The following is a 14,659-nucleotide window of genomic DNA, read 5'->3' as shown; positions in this document are numbered from 1 at the left end:
TTAGAATGTTCCATACAATATTAAAAAAAAATCAGCAAGAGGGTGCATTTCTGTCTATTTTTAACCTGTACTTAATCTTTCTCTTCCTCTTAATATTTGGTAATGAGCAGTGCATTTAAATTCTCTTGCTGTTTTGCTACAAGGTATGATTTCTCACTAGTGTTAGTTACTGATATAAATTATTTAATGAGTATAGTCGTGCTTCAGAAACAGCATTTTTAGCTGGGCTTTTATACTCTTGGACAGAAAAAAGGATCACTTTCTGAGGAAGCAGTTGGAAATATTCTATATTTAAACACCAAAATTGTAAGACTGGAATGTGGAAGAAAATGTCATTGTGTTCTAGCAGTATTTACTCTAATGTCCCATTTGAATTGCCTGTCAACGATACATAGTGAAATCTCATCTCCAACTGAGATACAGCTCAGAAATACCAGCTTCTAAAGAATCCCCGAGGTTTCAAGTAAAACTTTGATGAATAATCCTATGATTGGACTATATATTTTTTTCTGGCATACTTTTTCTCTGTAACATCTACCTGCTTTTATACCAGAAAAGATGAATACTGGTTATCTGCTTTTTGAACTTCATTCAGAGGACTTCCCGTCTTCAAAGCAGTATATCAAATTTAGCTAATTAAGCCTCTTTGCACATTTTACATCTAGAAGTGTGAAGCACTTTTCAGTTTGCTGCCAAAGCAATTTACAGACAGAATATAATTTAATACCTGCAAGACATACTCTTCAAAGGCTAGCAAGGCTGGTTTTTTGCCTTGTGCAGCCCTATCCTGAAGGGCTTGGGTAGCCTCATCAGAGAAGACGATCTCTTTGGAGGGGGAGGCTGAAGAATTCCATCTTAGGTAATCCTGCTCATTTCTTCCTTTGGTTGTAATGTGATTTATGTGACACCAAGCACCCTGGAAAATGCTCACTGCTGGAACTCAGGGCTGAGTTGTTACCTTGGTTGCTGTGCCTCTGATATGTATGAGTTGAAGTGGAGCTGAGATATGAAAAGCAAGAGTGAAAGCTTTCGGTGTGTATTATTGGGAGGACAAACTTCTTTAATTTAGGCTCTATCTGGGTAGCTCTTTTTTTGCTACAGGTGGTTCTTGTAGGTCTATTTGTACCTCAAAACCATAAAGCACAGGTAACAGTATTTATGCGCATTCATAGATGTAAAGAAGACAGAATTTAAGTGAGTAGTGAGAGTTAGACTGTGAGGAAACTCAGAAGAAAAATTACAAAAAAAAAAAAAAAAAAAAAAAAGGAAATAAAGGTTTTGCAGGTTTTGGTAATTTTTGCCTTTGAAAGTGTTCAAATCAACAGTAAAGTATTACCTGAATACAGAGAAAAAGTAACAGCTGACTTACTTCCAGGCCTGGGACAGAAAAATCTCTGAAATCCACAGCAACATAGCAATATTCTGAGGTGTATTGAATTTTCAGTTGAACTTCAATGCCTTTAGTGGTGCTGTTTATTTTGCTTAAGGAAGCAGCCACTAAGGGCTGGATTTATACTTCACAGAACTGCCATAGGGATACTGTCAGATTTTGATTGCTTTTGAAAAAGCTCTTTTCCTTGAATCTAAGTCAGATAATTTTGGTGACTAATTCATAGTATTACACTACTTAGTTGTTCTCCTGGTTAAATTTAAGAAATGAGATTGTCCTCAAAGCAGTGACTGTGCGTGGACTAATCCCTTCCTGGTTAGAACAGCAGGAGATTTAGGCATGCCAAATCAGGATCGTGCTCTCTTATCTGGCCTGGAAGTTGCTCAGTGTTTCACAGACCTTGTGTGAAATCTGTTTTCTTTTTGTAGGTGGCACTGAGCAGTTTGTAATATTTTGAAAGTAGGATAGAATCACAATATCTCGTCAGAAGCAGCCCACATGGATCACTGAGACTTGGCTACACACATGATTACCTGACACATAGAGGTTTCATTTCTGAGCCTGCAGACCATACAGAATGGAAAAGACCTCCATTTGAAATGATAAGAATGAGAGTAACTCTTATTTCTATGTATGGGAGACTGATCTGTATTTATACATTTTTAATGGGTAAGTGTAAAGGAGGAAAGTATTCTCCAGTTCTAGGGAGGACTTTGCAGTCTTGTCTTCCTCCAACATTAATGGATGTCTCTCTACTGCTAGGGACAGTGCTGCTATGATTGAAGGAACAGAATCCCATAACTCAGACTGACCCCACAGAACTGGAGGCACTCAGCCTATTCTCATTACTTTTCCTTCGATCATCACTATACGAAGTTTGGCTGAGCACAAATTAAATCTGCAGCTCCAGCTTTTAGCTCTTCACTGAGTGATAATTCTCCACTGCAGGTGAGTGGGGACAAAAGTATAAAGACAGTCATTAGATGTTGTGACCAAAGTATTGCTTAAAGGTGGCAGTATTTGCAAGATCAATGTCTGCCTCATTTTCCCCTTTGCTTCCACAAGGTTAATGCAGTTCATGTTTTCAGGCAACGGCCAGAAAGCACAGCTCTTCAGCCTTTCCTCAGGATATATTCAGTGCAGGGTAATCTTTCTAAATACTGTGTCCTGAACTGGGAGGTGGGGGTCACATTGCCAAACATGGAAATGAGAAACCTTTCCCTGCACTTCTTGTAAACGTCAAAACTAAGTGATGAGCTTTGCAAGAGGTGAGGGGAATCTCCCCATCCTGCTGGTGGACCTTTTGGCACCTCATTGTGCAGCACAAAGCCCATTCTGCTTTGTGTGATAAAAGGAATGTTCTATTTCTGCCTCTTGGCACCACTGTCCCCCTGTCACAGGTTCACAGTGATAAAAGGGCTGTCAGCTCCTTAAACTGGGTGGCTGTGGCCGCAACTGCTCTTTGTCCCATTGTTGTAAGGCAGAGGTGGCAGTACGGGAATGAGGAGTGGCTCTACTTGGTGGCAACTTATTCGTGATATGTTCCCATCTGTTCTTGAGAAGAAATGTGAGTAGGGTCATAGACTCCTTCCTCAACAACACCCTGATTACCTTGAAATTACAGTTTCCAAAGGGGCACTGCTCTTGTTCTGTGTAATTCAAGATGTATTGCTCTATGCTATTTTTAGGGTGGTACTTTCTATTGTAAAATGTTTCCTCCACCCATAATTCTGAGTAAGATGTGGAGTGGTTACAAAGAAATGCTGGCAAAGCTAACATCCTGGGGGATCTGAATGTGCTCTCCTGCAAATGGAGGCAGATCAGGCCATGACTTCAACTGCAGGGCCTCCTCTCTGCCATGCTAGGGCTGGAGAGAAGAAATTCATTCTCAGTGTGGACAGAAACTGCCAGGAAAAGCACCAGCAGTTGTGTTGTTGCCAAGAACCAGTTGTCTACCTTATCCACTTTGTTTTACTCTAGAGAAAGACACCAGACAGCATCAGTTTTTGGCTTACGACGCTGCTGTGGTCCACGCCTGCTTCAGTAGCATGGCCAACAGAAGGCTCTGCAGCCTGTGACTAGCTCTGAGGTACTTGGGAAGGCAAAAGAAAATCTCTTTTGTCACTGTGATAGGAATTACATGGGCACACAGGCAATCATTCTATACAGCATGATTGTACTAGGGTCTTTGCAGTCTACTTTTTGAAAAGGAAACTGCTTTAACACCTGAAACACTGTATCTTTTGCTAGAACTTGTGATGGTGGTTAACCACTGAAGTGTGCGTATAAACACTTGTACTTTTCCTCAAATCCCACTATCTGGCAATTTTCCAGAATACTCTGGGCCTCATTTCATGCTGCTTTAGCTCCTCTGAGAGTTCAGAGGTAGCAGCTTGTAAGTAAACAAAATCCCTGATTTTTTTCTACCCTATTGAGAGGCTCCCTGGGAACACAAGCCTGTCTCATAATAAGCACATTTATCCTATAATCCAGTAATAAAACCCAGTAAATATGAATATTGCTTTCCTACAAGCCCATCATATTTTACTGTGTCCCCATCCACCTTCAGTCATGTATGGGGTGGTAGGAGTTTGAACCACAGATGGTACCTTTTGGCAGAGTTTCCTTAGCTTACGCTGCCATGCTGGCTCATCTATGTTCTTTGGGGTAGAACAGAAAGGGTCCAACCAGGATGCAAGCACTCCTTTTAATGCCCTGACTTAGACTTTTGTGCCTGCTGGCACTTTTGAAGCTGAATGGACTCACAGGTTCATACTCATCAAAGGCTTTAGATGGACAAGGCAAGATGTTAATTCTAGCAGCTTCTTACATCACCTTTTGCAAATACCTGCTTAGCTACCATGTAAACCTGTAGTCTCCAAAGGCTCACTGTCCTCTCTGCATTTAACATCGAAGTATTCCAGGTCCCTCAAACCTTCTTTGCGTGCCTAGAAGTACTGCTACTTTATACTTATATCTTAAAAGAAAATTATACAAAAAATGTATGAATGTCCCTGATAAAATTTTAATTTACTCGTGTTTCCTAAAGGTAAACTGTGACAGAGCAGTAGAGCTCAGTGCACAGAACTCTGATTTTCTTGCTCCTAGGACTGCACATATCTAACTGGACATAAATGCACTTTTTAACAGAAATCTCTGCAGTTGTCAGAGTAGGAATCCAGACCGGCTCTTCTCCTGTGCTGAGTAGTTTTGTTCAGTTTCTCTAGACTATTAATGTATACTCAGGACCACAGGTTTTGCTTAGGGAGTAGGCATCTGGGAGCAGGGAGTTACCATGCTTCCACAGTGCAGGACTGTAGGTCTTTGCGTGACTTCTTGAATGGTTTTTGAAATGTTAAAGCTGAAAGGAGAAAATGGTGTTATTATCAAGGGAAGGGAAGATCACACTTTTCCGATCACTGTGTATCTGATTGCCTGCTCTCTTCTTCCTCTGCCCTGCCCAGACTATGAATAGGAGGTGTTTCCTGCAGGCCAGCTACAGCATCGCTATTAGAAAGCCTCAGCCACAAGTGAAGAATACAGGCCAGACTGAAAGCAATGACTTGCTGGTGACTGATCTCAGCTGATGGGGGAAAAAATGACTCCTCAGTGAACTGGGCTAGCTCCCAGAAAAAGAATCCATTGCTTTGGAAAAGAGATTAATGAAGTACATTCAGCAGATCTGCTGGCCACTGGACAGCAGTTTGTACTGCAGCCACCGGATGAGGCATTTTGTTGTGTCACTGGATTATTTATATCTTCCGTTGACTAGCACATTGGTTTCCCTAAAACAGAGTGAGTGTATGATTTGCTATTTTTTATTCTTTATTAACTTCTAAATATAAATTCAGCCATGAAGGACACGTAGAGCTGACTGATTTGTGTGGGATGGGAGGAGGCAGGGGGAGCTCCCCAGCAGAGATCTCCTCTGCATCCCAACTTTCACAGATTTGTGAACCAGCAATGAATTTTTCTTTCTGCCTGATTGATGTTTATTCAAGGAATACTTTTCCTTAGTTTGCAGAATTAAGACCATTTGGTACCACTCAAGCACCACAAAAATTTTTACCTGTAAAAGCATTTGCAGTGTTGTGCGTGTTACAGATTATTGCTTGAGCAAGCATATATTCTGATATTTATAAGCTTCTTTGGCAGTAAGTAAGTGAGAGGGGAGACCTAAGATTATGGGATATTTTGGTAGTGTTGAACTGCAAAGAGAAAACTTCTTGAACAAAATGTGTTGATAGTTAAGTAAAACTTATTGGGAGAGGGAAGATATCATTTTCTTTCAGTCTTGTATTAAGTTATATGTTGTTCTTATTCAATTTTCTTTGTTCAAATTTACATGTGTATAAATATAGTGTTTATACAAAAAAAAAAAAAAAAGAAGGGATGAAACAGTTCTGCTACTTCTGTAGAAGTTGATTGATGTTAATGGTTAATGTTAAAACAAAAGGGAACACTAAGTTTTCATTGTGGTTGTATATGCCCATTTAAACTGTGCTAAGTGTATGGCTGGAGAGCCCCCTTAACTTTAACCCATGATCTATGAAAAATTATGTTCTGAGTCTTTCCTGTGCTGCTACCAAAGGTGTTTTCCAAGCAAAGAATTCTCTGATTTTTATCTGGATAAAGAGAAGATACATGTTTCCATCTCGTATCCCACTGATCTTCATCAGACCACTGGAATCAGTGTCCTCTGCTAAAGACAGTGAAAGACAATGTTTTAAAATCATAAATAATTAGAAATTTAAAATAGTTACCTAAAACTCAACAATTTCTTCAACCATATTCTAGTGTCCAAAACTTTTCTTCTTAGATTTTTATCACGTTATTCCTGTACCCTTTAATTTGCCTCTGCAAATTTGAAATAGAAGTACTGAAACTCTAGCAGGAAAGTTGCTTCCATGGGGGACCATGTCCCTGAAGTTTTAGTTTGGTTTTAGAACAGATCCAGATGTGATATAATTTGAAACACCATAGTTTCGGAAAATTGCCTGTAACCTCTAAGTGAAAAATCATAATTTTATTATGTGGTGGCTTTTTTTTTTTTTTTTTTTTTTTTTTTACCCCAGCCTCCCCTGGATGAGATGAGAATTAAACTAGTGTCATTTCAGGGGAAGATATATGATACAGTCATATAAGACTTCACTAGTATAGAATTGGACTCTGGACTATCAGGCTTACAGATTGGCTGGAGAAAGGCAAGCTTATATACTGTAAGTAAAAGAAGCACAGCAGTATGAAAGAGGAATGTAGGGAAAAAGCAGTAGACATTTTATCTGCTGAAAACAGAGGAAGACTACAAGTTAAAATTGATTTAAAAGAGTATGTTTCGTTAGCAGAGCTAAAACAGTTTTCCACTCATGTGTGCCCATTTGAAGGCTTTCAAAGATAGCTTAGTTCAGAAGAGTTAAACTGGTGTTTTGGAACCACTGTGAAGTAGAGTTATTAAAATGGTTCAGTCTTTTTACTTATTTATTTTATATTATTAAAAAGGATATTTTCTTCTACATGGAAATCACTGAAGAAAATACTGATCCACCTAGGAAAAGACTCTTTACAGTGCATACTATTTTTTCCAGCTATACTCTTGGTATATTTCTTGCTGTTGGGTGTCAAGGAAAGACATCTGATACTCTTCTACCAGGCATGGTCACTGAAAGGGATGAGATAGTTGGAAAGTGCAAAAGCCCAAACACACTCCAGCTCAGTAATAGAGACACTCTACTGAGGAAGAGTTTTCCTTCCAAATTCCAGAAAAATGTAGCATTTCTGGAATTTGAGCATTTCTGAAGGAAGCAATTTAGAAAGGCTGAGATTTCTGAATACAGTGAAATAATCTTTGTATGATGTAAGCTTGCCAGTGACATTCAAGCCAGACAATAACTTCTTCTCTCCTATTCAACAGTATTTTTCATTTATTCTTTCCCACATACCTATTTTTTTTTTTTTCTTCTGGCTAGCTGAGGTTACTTCTCTGGTTTCATTGGACAAGATGATGCTATTTTTGTTCCACAGGGCTCTGATAGAAACTGAATTCATGTTGTGCACATGCAGTAAACTATAGGCTTATAAGGATGAATTAGATAACCTGATTGTCATTAACATTTGCACAATACAGTCTATTAGGTGTTAAGTTTCAAAGGGGATGAGATTTCCTTACCAAGGTAAAGATGGTAGATTTGTATCATAAGTATCTGCCCCATTGTGTCATCTTTGGGCTAGTGTACAGGAAGGCAATCTCTTGTTTATTCTGCAGTGCTAAGCTGTTTGTTAGAGCATGCTGTAGACTCACTGCTTTTGTGCTGCTTATCAGAGCTAATAAAGACTCGGTGCAGTTTGCTGAGCAAACAGAAGGAGCATTAGCTCTTACTAAAACAACTTAATTCTGAAGCTTTGAGTCTTCATTTAACAATCAAAGCACACTGCCTTTCACCAGGAGCACTGCGCTACTGATTGTTGCCATAGCAGCTATATTGTATTAGGAAAATAAGTTTGTATACTGAGTTAACCACAAATTTATTTCTGAACAATATTCTGACTGACCTCAGAGGAAAGTTTGAATGTTTTAATTCAAGTATGTGCCTAAATATCTCATTGGAGTCAAACAGTGAAGTCTCAGAGATACTATTATGCCTTAAGACAAAATCTTCAATTTCACTGAGTTGAGGTGCCTCTTCAATAGTCTGTGCCAATAAAGAATGACAGTCATAATCTGGCATATAAAATAATATCCTGAAGTTAATGATTGCTTCTTTTGGTATTGCATATAGAAACAGTAGGATATCAGGAGACGTGCTAGAATACAAATGTAAAGCCACAGTTGCCATACATTATATGAAAAATAGTGAAATATTGCACAATTCAAGAAAGAGCATAACAGTTGTTTTCATAGAAAAGTCTTCTTTGTTCGTCCTTATCAACTTTGGGCATATGAATAATGTAATCATGATAAGTAATGTTGTCCTGGCTTTAAGCCATTGATAGTTTGAAAATGATGAAACCCTGCCCAGATGGCCTTGATGAATTAGTGGTCATTGCCTCACATTTTCAAATACCTTTTTCCTAGTACACAGGGTACTTACATACAAGCAAATATTACCAGTTAATTTGTTCATTATTTGAGCCTAGGATTTCATTGTCTATTACTTCAGAAGTCTCAGTTCATCTTGGCCTTGTCTTCATGCTGAGCTGAATAAGCATTTCTTTATTAGTTCCTGGCTTATCTTTTTCCTGCTCTGTTCACCTGGATCCAACGTTTTTCTTCAAAAGTGGATTGAACAGGAAAATACCACTGTTTCTTCTAAAAGTGTTAAATGTAGGCACTTCCAAGTGTAGTACTCTGTAACACTTACGCAGAGTGGTAGCCTGTGCATTTTCATTTTCCCTTGGGTAGAGGGCAATAGAAGGTCCTTCTCAATATGTAAATTGACTTAAAGCTGGTCTACTGCCCGCCTTAGAAATGTCTAAATGCTCCTGTACGGAAAAAAAGATGTCAAGAGATGTACAAACGGGCAGCCTGGCTTTTTGGAAAGTGTTGGGTGAGCAATTTCCCTCAAGATAGGATGCAAGTGCAGCAATAAAGGTACGTATTGGAAGGTGTCTGTTGTGTTGGTAAGAGTTAGGCAACCCAGAGACAAGGAGAGAAAGTGGGAGCTGATCCTGTTCCTGCTGAGACTTCTGGGAGAAATATTGCTGGATTTCAGTACGGACAGTTGTGCTGGATGAATATGCTTATCTAGAAATAAAACCCTGTTTTCTGAGTAATTTTTTTTCCTATCAGAAGTCCAATATGTGGAAATTAATTTCTAAAATAAGGATTGGAGTATCAGCTATGATCTAATTTAATAACTTGAGGATATGCAAAGCACCCTACAAATGTTAATGAACTAATCACCCAGCAGACTTCTGGGGTGAGAAAAATGTGATCTCTGTGTTACAAATGGGAAACTGGGGCACAGAAAAGATCAAAGATTTAGATTAGCCCTTTAGTTCTGTTCATAATTAATACACTTACCATGTACAAAATTAGCCAGTTAAAAAAAGAAAATGATGTAGAACTGTTAGCTGCAGAAGTCAGAGAAACTATTTTATTAAGCAATTATATAGATCTCCAAACCTTTCACCTCTGAGCATAAATAACGATTTAGGGGCATCAAATCAACTTCTTTTCCTTGTGGCTAATATTATTTTCCATCCTCTTACACTTCTCAGGTGCCAAAATAATGAAGTGGTGATACTGTTTTCGTTACAAAATCCTGAAGAGAACAGAACAAAAAAACTAATGTGCTCAAAATAAATCTTGACATTACCATGTGTTACATTAAAATTGATTAGATTAAGGATCTTGCACATCATTTTCATGGTCTTTACAGCAGCATAATTCCACTGCCTTTAGCCTAGTACCTCCTGATTTATACTAGTGTGTGTGAAGTTGGGCTGTACTTGTAATTTGATTCCATGTATGCAGCTTTCAGCTGCAATTTTTCACACCCTTCATGAAGGTTACACATAATCCTGGCTGCCACCATCCAAGTGGGAGCTTACCAGAATAGAATAGGGCAAAGGATGACTTTGTGTAGCTCATGTAATCCAGTCTGTAGTTACTTGGTATGATATTTTTCTTTATGATGATTACATGACAATGCTGAATAAAGATTTGATCTGAAATATTTCAGCCTTTAGGGTCCATTTTTTTGTTGTTTGAGAAGCCTTTTCCCCCTTGTTCTCAAAAGATCTTCTAGATACCTTGTGACCATGCAGTTATTAAGGCCCAGTATACAAACTATAGTTTTCCAGAAAGAATTTGCAGTTCAATGGAAAAATGTTTAGTAATGGGATAAAATTAATGTTGCATCAGTGAGTAAAAATGAGATCAAACACAAATGTGTGCTAGTTCCTACCTGGTTATGCATTAGCAATTTTATTTGTCCTGAGATGTTTTCATTTCTCGCTAAAATAATGTGGGATAACAGTTACTGCTAATCCTTTCAAAAATACATTCCTTCCTTACCAGCACTCCCTTTACAATGAGAATTTCCCTGTTTCCCTGGAGATTCTCCTCTCATCCATGCTGTGGGGTTAATCCTGGAATCCTCATTCAGACAAAAAAAATAAAAAAGCATTAACCTTCCTGGAATATTTCCCTGGGCTTTGAGAAAAGTCTGAGGATCTAGCTTTTAAGTTTATAGGGAATCTTTCCTCTTTCATTTACAATGGTGCTGTATTAGCATGTCTTAGTAATGCTTAACTTCAATGCTTTGACTTTTAATTTGAAACATGGCTATTAAGGTGATAAAGAAAGGTACTGCTAGTTTTCTGGAATGTCCTCAATAGTTTTGAGAGGTATTACATTTTCTCCAGTATTGAGTATTTTAGTGCTCTCCCATTAATTTTTATCTCCAAACATAAAAACGAACTCTTTCTGATGTGAATCGTGAAGAATATGGATATTATATACACTTTATACATTGATTTTCAGTTTCTGTTCTGTTATCAGGGTATTTCTGTTACCCATTTTGGTTTTATGGTGCTATTTTTGAACTTATGACTTTATCATTGCAATTTCAAATGGTACATTCAGAACAACTGAGCAAAAATAAACAATCCTGTTCTGATCCTGATTGCATCCGAACCTGCTGCAGTCTCTGATTCTATAGGGCTGGCAGTACTTCCCTTCAAGTGCAGGTTGCATGCTAAGTACATCTTTGTGGGATTCAGTGACTGGTAGGACCAGCTCTCAGCATCCTCTGTTATTCACAGGAAACCCACAGGGAAGATCTAGTTACATATTTCTTGAATTTCAAGTAGGTAGGAACACCCTGGTTAAAGGCATGTTTTTCACTCAAGCTGTTATTTTATATATATTAGATGTATACAGTATATCAGATTATCTGTATAAGTATCAGGTAACTACTCCTGCTTTGCTGGTGGAACAACTTATTTGCCATGGCAAGTACAGCTGTCTTTTAGCCTTCGAACCAGATTAGGACTTCGGTGCCTTGGTTGCTATTTGGTTATCTTATTCCCTTGGCTGGCTGTTTCTTCATTCTGGTCCTCATTTTTCCTGCCTGTAAAGGATGACAATATCAAGACAGACTTGCCTTGAGATAAAAGATATCAAAGCATGCATGCAAAGCTGAAGTCTATGTTAGAAACTTCAACCTTGGAATTTGTCTACTTTCTTTGCTGATAGTCCTCACAGTATTTGTGGAAGGTTACTTACTTCAATTTCAAGATTAATGCGCTTTAACCCAGACAAAACAAACCAAAACTCACTGTCACATACACACGCAAAACAAACCTTGTCTGCTGTGCTATAGGGATACTTGCATCCTTGAACATCCTGTTCTTGTCCTTCTAAGGAGCCATGGACTATCTTTGTGAAAGAACGGGGAACAAGGGAAAAGAAAGAGTATGACTTACTTCCTCTGGGTTGTACCTTGGAGCAGGAACTGGATCGGCCAAGGAGTGCATTCATATGTGAAACCTGTGCAGTGCTCCAGTGCCAAGGGAAACATAGATTCAATGCAGACTATGGTGGCAATCCCAGATTTGGTATTGTCAAACCTTACTCATCTTCTTCTCGGTTGGTAATAACAATTTACTGATGAGGGGAGAGTTGTAGTCCCCACCAACATCTGCTGACAAAATGGGTTGGCCATGTGCTGAACTGTATGTGTTGTACAGTTTCACCTGTAAGGACAGATGAAAATCAGCTTTTGAGTTACCATCAGCACCAAAAGATCAGTTTTTTCATAAAGTCATCTATGCTGAATAATTCTGCTTTTACTTTACATTAAAAAAAGAGAATTTCTTCCCATTTTGGAGTTTTCTACATTTGTAGAACAGATATTTTGGAATACAATACCTCTTATAATTAGTTGAGGCAGGTATGCTTCAGTATTGTAAAGCTGATGACAAACACGAGGATAATCGGCAATATTTGTTATTATTCTCTAGGACTTTAGGATCATCCAGTAACTTCTGAGTCGCTGCTGCTTTTTTGTTGGTATTTTTTTAAATTTTAAAAATTTTTTTCATGACTGGTCAGAAAAAATTCTGAGTCCACAAATGAAATGAGCACCAAGGTCTAGGAGGTAAAGGGTAAGAACTGAGTTGCCACTTGCTGAAAAAATTCATGCCTTCCACCCCAGCTGGCAGCCCAGAGGCAGCAGGGGAGAAGTGGTGAGGGACAAGGGTCCCACTGATTGTTTTGGGATGGCAATACTGGTTCTGGTGCTGAGCTGCAGCTTTCCTCCACATTCACTCATGCAGCAGCTCTGATGTACTGCAGCCTCCTGGGAGATGTTATTTAGTGCTGCAGCAGCTAATTAAACCCTGGGAAGCAAAGTGCTGGAAAAGTGAACCTCAGCTACATTTGTGAAGCTGCACTGCTTTATTTTGTTTCCCTTTGCCGGCCCCCCCGCCCCCCGCCTCGGCCTTCTCCTCCCCTCATCCCTCCTCTCCCCTCCCCTCCCTTATTTTTTAAGGGTCCCCAAGGCCATATAAGTGTCCTTACCTGCTGTCTTGCCAGAAGCTGGCAAGCTGATGATAAGTTTTGCTCCCCTCCAGCTTGCCCGGGCCAGGCACTGAGGCCTGATGTTCTTCCTTGATACCCCCTCCGCAGTGGGTAGTAGAGGGGTGATGGCTTTCATCCCAAAACTCCTGGTGGTTGCTGCCTGCTAAGACCCATAGCCCGCAATGGGAACAGGCTGCCTGCCAGACTTTCCCCACTATCCCAAGATATAATATAGGGTTTTCTTATCTCGAGGTATGATTTCCTGCTGTGTTTTTTTCCTCCTTCGGGGAAGGCTCACTAGATGGCACTGTGTTCCTGCTGGACAAGCCACCTCTGCTTCTAGGGTAGGTGAAAGGCATCATTGCCTTTGTCTTTATTTTCATCTGTCTGCGTTCAGTCTTTACCAACGGGAGGAGGGGGAATTGGGTATTCATTAATAAAATGTGCTTTAGTACAGTTTCCCATTCCAGCTTCAGGAGCCCTGAATCATTTGCCCAAGGGAATCTCTAGTTAGAGTAATACACTTTATATTACATGATTTTCTACTTTGTTCTTGCAGTGTGCTTCTCTCTTCCTGTTACTGCCCATGCAGCAGGCTTGGAAGGCATAGAGAAAAGTGGGACTGCAAGTTTAGCGCAAGACTAAACTTTCTCAGAGGTGGATGTTGCCTTGCAAGTTTGGAAAACAAATCAAAATAGTAAGTGTGTATGTTTGACTACATGCACATAAATGGCTAAAACACAGCTATCCAATGACATGAGCACATAACGTTGTTCACCAAGTTGTAGTTTCAAGAAATCCTTGCTGTAAATATTTTAATAGAAATATCTTTAAAAAGTGCTTGACCAAAATCAACTTCAGCCACCAATCCTACAGCTCTGGGATGAAAGTCTCATGATGAGAGAGTTGCTTGGGGCAGTTAAAAGTTTCTATACCATATTAGGATCCACAGATCCATAATTTGGCAGAAAAAGAGAATAAAGTGATGAGAAAAAAGGACTAAAAATGTTAAGGACTAAAAATTAATTGTTTACCTTGGGCTGAAGCCTGAATGAAAAGCTTTTGGTCATTTCCTATTGGCTTCACAAATCTTCATATACTACTGCTTCTTTCTGCAAGAAGTGTTGCCAAGCAGAAGTACGTGGAAGAAGTGGGTGTTTGAGCTCTTCTTCACAGTGTCAGAGAATTCCTCACTACTGTGTTGTTTTGATTAGTAGCTGACTTAAATGCAGAACAATTACCAAAGGCAAAAGTTCCACTGTTGGGGGGCAGACCAATTTATATAAATTTGTGCAAAACAATGTTGCTCAAAAAATGTGATTTGTGGCTTAATGCTATTTAAGTCCATTTTTGGATTGCAAACACCATTTAAAAAAAAAAGTATGTGAGTTTTAAAATTGAACGGCTTGAAAGGAGAGGGATGCAATTTCCTCTCTTCAGTTAAGGAGGTTCATTATGAAGGGGGTTATACTTATCAGCCTAAGACAATGAAGGTTGATACCTGAACTCTAACAGATATTTCATGTTTTCTACCAGTCACTAGGCACGGATTTCTATAGTTGCTGTATTTCCCTCTTAAGTTCACAAAAGGATATTCAGTTCTGTGAGATCTTGCTGCAACTGGAGGATGTAGTAATTCTTCAGGCTTCATTCTCTCCATAGCAATTGTAAATGAGTCAAGCACTGGTGCAGCTGTGCATACAGTAGCTATGTGAAAGCAGACATGGAAGTAGGCCCTGTACAAT

At 39.2% G+C, this 14,659-nt stretch overlaps 1 long non-coding RNA gene across 2 annotated transcripts; it reads left to right on the top strand.

Moving 5' to 3' along the window:
• The first annotated feature begins 1,822 nt into the window (after positions 1-1,822).
• Positions 1,823-10,776, top strand: LOC122190731. 2 transcript variants are annotated; one of them, XR_006182206.1, is made up of 5 exons: positions 1,823-2,059; positions 2,153-2,338; positions 3,371-3,479; positions 4,855-5,185; positions 8,854-10,776. It is a non-coding gene; the product is annotated as an uncharacterized LOC122190731 (long non-coding RNA). The 2 variants fall into 2 exon arrangements; XR_006182208.1 differs by lacking the exon at positions 3,371-3,479.
• The last annotated feature ends 3,883 nt before the right edge of the window (positions 10,777-14,659 follow it).

The sequence above is a fragment of the Lagopus leucura genome, unplaced genomic scaffold (genome assembly GCF_019238085.1).
Source record: "Lagopus leucura isolate 7727_CA_CO unplaced genomic scaffold, USGS_WTPT01 Super-Scaffold_73, whole genome shotgun sequence".
NCBI lineage: Eukaryota > Metazoa > Chordata > Aves > Galliformes > Phasianidae > Lagopus > Lagopus leucura.
Note: the sequence above shows the minus strand (reverse complement) of the source record. Positions and strands in the feature narration are given on the sequence as shown.